Raw genomic sequence first — 5449 nt, forward strand, 5'->3', positions numbered from 1 at the left:
AGGCGGTCCCGATGTCGTCCAGGCACATTCAAGGTGGTCCCGACGTCATCCAGGCGCATCTTAGGCGGTCCCGGCGTCACCCAGGCTGATCCCACCGACTCACAACGTCCCGAGTCGAGGGCAGCAGCACGCCATCTCCACTGCAAACAGTGTTGACGGCGCGCTGCTTCCCCTTCCGGAGACGCTGGATGGTGGACCAGAATTTCCTCTTTCTCCACGGCCTCGCCAAACTCCTCCCACGCCCGGGCTTTTGCCTCAGCAACCGCCGAAGCCCCATTCCCCTTGGCCATCCAGTACCTGTCGGCTGCCTCCGGAGTCCCGCAGGCCAAAACGGCCCGATAGGACTCCGTCATCAGCTTGACAGGGGATTCTGCCAGACGTTCCCTGCAGACTCTCAGTACATTGGGGCCTGCCAGATCGGACCGGCATCTTCGCCCACCATCGGAGCCAACCCACCACTAGGTGGTGATCAGTTGACAGCTCCGCCCCTCTCTTCACCCAAGTATCCAAAACATGCGGCCGCAAATCCGATGACACGACTACAAAGTCAATCAACAATCTGCGGCCTAGGGTGTCCTGGTGCCAAGTGCACACATGGACACCCTTCTGTTTGAACACTTGTAGTTCATAATTGACAATCCGTGGCGAGCACAGAAGTCCAATAATAGAACACCACTCGGGTTCAGATCGGAGAGGCCGTTCCTCTCAATCACGCCCTTTCAGGTCTCACTGTCATTGCCCACTTGAGCATTGAAGTCACCCAGTTGAACGATGGAGTCCCCAGAAGGAGCGCTCTTCAGCACTTCTTCCAAGGAATTCTAAAAAGGGTGGGTTTTCTGAGCTGCTGTTGTGTGCATAGACACAAACACCAGTCAGAACCCGTCCCCCCACCCGAAGGCGGAGGGAGGCTACCCTCTCGTTCACCGGGGTGAACCCCAATGTGCAGGCGCCCAGCTGGAGGGGCAACAAGTCTACCCTCCCCTACTCGACGCCTCTCACCGTGGGCAACTCCAGAGTGGAAGAGAGTCCAGCCCCTCTCGAAAGGGCTTGTACCGGAACCCAAACTGTGTGTGGAGGCAAGTCTGACTATGTGTAGTCGAAACCTTTCTGCCTCGCAGACCAGCTCGGGCTCCTTTCCAGCCAGAGAGGTGAAATTCCACGTCCCAAGAGCCAGCGTCTGCAGCCGAGCATCAGACCGCCAAGGTCCCTGCCTTAGGCCGCCGGCCAGCTTACATTGCACCTGACCCCTTTGGCTCCTCCCACAGGTGGTGAACCCGGGAAGGGGGACCCACATTTCTCTTTCGGGCTGTGCCCGGCCGGGCCCCATGGACGAAGGCCCGGCCACCAGGGTTTTTTGAGCCGTGCTTTGTCTGGGCCCTCACCTAGGACCCTTTTGCCAGGGGCAAGAAACCCCAGACAACATGGCTCCTAGGATCATTGGGACACCCAAACCCTCCACCACAGTATGGTGACGACTCACGGAGGTCCCAACGTTGTCCAGGCGCAACAAAGGCGGTCCCGGCGTCGTCCAGGCGCACGCAGAGGGGGTCCCGGCGTTGTCCGGGCACATCCATGGCGCATTCATGGCGCATCCAGGGCGCATCCAAGGCAGGCCCGGTGCCGTCCCGGCACATCCTAGGCGCATCCAAGGCGGTCGAGGCGTTGTCCAGCAGCATCCAATAAGGTCCCGACGTCTTCCAGGGGCATCCAAGGCAGTCCCCACAGATCCAATAAGGTCCTCACGTCGTCCGGGCGCATCCATGTCCCAACGTCGTCCAGGCGCATCCTAGGTGCATCCAAGGCGGTCCCGGCGTCGTCCAGGTTTCGTCAAGGCGTATCCAAGGCGGTCCCGGCTTCATCCAGGCCCATCAAAGGCGGTTCCGGCTTCGTCGAGCCGCACCAAGGGCGGTGCCAGCTTCGTCCAGCCGCATCCATGGCAGTCCCGGCTTCGTCCAGGCGCATCCAAAGCAGTCCCGGCTTCGTCCAGGCACATCAAATGTGCCTGGACGAAGCCGGGACAAGGCGGTCCGGGCGTTGTCGAGGCGCATCCAAGGCAGTCTCGGCGTCGTCCAGGCGCATCCAAGGCAGTCCCGGCATCCGAGGCGGTCCTGGCTTCGTCCAGGCGCACCCAAGGCGGTCCTGGTTTCGTCCAAGCGCATCCCAGGCAGTCCCGCTTTGTCCAGGTGCATCCGAAAGGTCCTGGCTTGGTCCAGGCGCATCCAAGGTGATTCCAAGGCACATTCAAGGCGCATCCAAGGCGGTCCCGGCTTCGTCCAGGCACATCCAAAGCGGTCCCAGCATCGCTCAAGCGCGTGCAAGGTGGTTCGACGTCGTCCAGGCGCATCCAAGGAGGTCCCGGCGTTGTCGAGGCGCATCCAAGGTAACTCCAAGGCGGTCCCGGCGTCATCCAGGCGCATCCAAGATGGTCCAGGCGTCGTCCAGGCGCATCCAAGACGGTCCCGGCGGCGTCCAGGTGCATGCAAAGCGCATCCACGGCGGTCCCGGCGTCGTCCAGGCGCATCCAAGGTAACTCCATGGCGGTCCCAGCGTCGTCCAGGCACATCCAACGTGGTCCCGGCATCATCCAGGCGCATACAAGGCGGTCCCGGCGTCGTCCAGGCGCATCCAAGGTAACTCCATGGCGGTCCCAGCGTCGTCCAGGCACATCCAACGTGGTCCCGGCATCATCCAGGCGCATACAAGGCGGTCCCGGCGTAGTCCAGGCGCATTCAAGGTGGTCCCGGCGTCGTCCAGGCGCATCCAAAGTGCATCCAAGGCGGTCCCAGCGTCGTCCAGGTTTCGTCCAGGCACATGCAAGGCCATCCTGGCTTCGTCCGGGCGCATCCAAGGCAGTCCCGGTTTTGTCCAGGTGCATCCGAAAGGTCCTGGCTTGGTCCAGGCGCATCCAAGATGATTCCAAGGCACATTCAAGGCGCATTCAAGGCGCATCCAAGGCGGTCCCGGCTTCGTCCAGGCACATCCAAAGCGGTCCCAGCATCGCTCAAGCGCGTGCAAGGTGGTTCGACGTCGTCCAGGCGCATCCAAGGAGGTCCCGGCGTTGTCGAGGCGCATCCAAGGTAACTCCAAGGCGGTCCCGGCGTCATCCAGGCGCATCCAAGATGGTCCAGGCGTCGTCCAGGCGCATCCAAGACGGTCCCGGCGGCGTCCAGGTGCATGCAAAGCGCATCCACGGCGGTCCCGGCGTCGTCCAGGCGCATCCAAGGTAACTCCATGGCGGTCCCAGCGTCGTCCAGGCACATCCAACGTGGTCCCGGCATCATCCAGGCGCATACAAGGCGGTCCCGGCGTAGTCCAGGCGCATTCAAGGTGGTCCCGGCGTCGTCCAGGCGCATCCAAAGTGCATCCAAGGCGGTCCCAGCGTCGTCCAGGTTTCGTCCAGGCACATGCAAGGCCATCCTGGCTTCGTCCGGGCGCATCCAAGGCAGTCCCGGTTTTGTCCAGGCGCATCTCAGGCAGTCCTGGCTTCGTCCAGGCGCTTCCAAGGCAGTCCTGGCTTTGTCCAGGGAGTCCAGATTTTCATGAATTCATCAACATGCAGACCAGACAGCCAAGCACTCAGTTCTTTGTCCAGGTGCATTCCAGAAAGGCAATGATAGCTTTATCCAGGCGCAGGCCAGGCAAGCAGGCAGGCAGTTATAGTTTCCTCTAAGTGCAGGCGCAGGGCAGGGCGGGGATGGGCAGGGCAGGGATGGGCAGGACAGGGGTGGGCAATTTCAACCAGGTGCAGGCACATGACATAGCCGCAAACAAAAGACTGATGCTAGTTGTGTTAATCTGTCAATGGTGTTTTCCATAATGTGTTAGCATCAAGCTAATTAGGCTTTGCATTCATCACATTTTCTACACATACTGTGTCAAATATGTATTGAGTGGTTCGCAGCCACCAAAATAGTTGAGCCACTAAGCTTAAATCAATTTTTTGTTATATTACAGTTAGACGACTGCAGAAATGATCTAGGTTACTCAGAATAGTATGTTAGCATTAAGCTCAGACAAAACTAAAACATCCGGGAGGTGCTAGAATACTTGTCGTAAAGTGTGACCTTTGTAAATGAGTGATAATGACTTACTTGCTTGCTGTTCTCCTCAAGTATTCAGATCATAATGGCTGACGTAATTTTCGGAACTCCAAATGAGCACGCGTGGAACTTACAGTACACCATTTAAATGAAGGCAAATGCAATTTGTGCAGCCCACTATAAAAAACAAAGACAAAAGATAAAGTTTATTTTGTTTGTTGTGTTCAAATAATTGTGTTATATTGGAGCTATAACGACTGCAACAATGATCTAGGTTACTGAGCATAGTTTGTTAGCATTAAGCTCAGACAAAACTAAAACATCCGGGAGGTGCTAAAATACTTGTCGTAAAGTGTGACCTTTGTAAATGAGTGATAATGACTTACTTGTTTGCTGTTCTCCTCAAGTATTCAGATCAAAATGGCTGACGTAATTTTCGGAACTCCAAATGAGCACGCGTGGAACTTACAGTACACCATTTAAATGAAGGCAAATGCAATTTGCACAGCCCCCTAAAAAAAAAAAAGAGAAAAGATAAAGTTTATTTTGTCTGTTGTGTTCAAATAAGAGTGTCATAATGGAGTGATAATGACTTACTTACTTGCTTGCTTGCTGTTCTCCTCAAGTAATCAGATCATAACAGGCACATCCAAGGCGCATCCAAGGCAGTCCCGGCGTCATCCAGGTGCCCAATGTGGTCCTGTCCTCGTCGAGGCGCATCCAAGGCGGTCCTGACGTTGTCCAGGCGCATCCAAGGCTGTCCCGATAGGACTCCGTCATCAGCTTGACAGGGGATTCTGCCAGACGTTCCCTGCAGACTCTCAGTACATTGGGGCCTGCCAGATCGGACCGGCATCTTCGCCCACCATCGGAGCCAACCCACCACTAGGTGGTGATCAGTTGACAGCTCCGCCCCTCTCTTCACCCAAGTATCCAAAACATGCGGCCGCAAATCCGATGACACGACTACAAAGTCAATCAACAATCTGCGGCCTAGGGTGTCCTGGTGCCAAGTGCACACATGGACACCCTTCTGTTTGAACATGGTGTTCATAATTGACAATCCGTGGCGAGCACAGAAGTCCAATAATAGAACACCACTCGGGTTCAGATCGGAGAGGCCGTTCCTCTCAATCACGCCCTTTCAGGTCTCACTGTCATTGCCCACTTGAGCATTGAAGTCACCCAGTTGAACGATGGAGTCCCCAGAAGGAGCGCTCTTCAGCACTTCTTCCAAGGAATTCTAAAAAGGGTGGGTTTTCTGAGCTGCTGTTGTGTGCATAGACACAAACACCAGTCAGAACCCGTCCCCCCACCCGAAGGCGGAGGGAGGCTACCCTCTCGTTCACCGGGGTGAACCCCAATGTGCAGGCGCCCAGCTGGGGGGGCAACAAGTCTACCCTCCCCTA

This window comes from Syngnathus leptorhynchus, chromosome 2 (genome assembly GCF_054491065.1).
Source record: "Syngnathus leptorhynchus isolate UIUO chromosome 2, UIUO_Slep, whole genome shotgun sequence".
NCBI classification, from domain to species: domain Eukaryota; kingdom Metazoa; phylum Chordata; class Actinopteri; order Syngnathiformes; family Syngnathidae; genus Syngnathus; species Syngnathus leptorhynchus.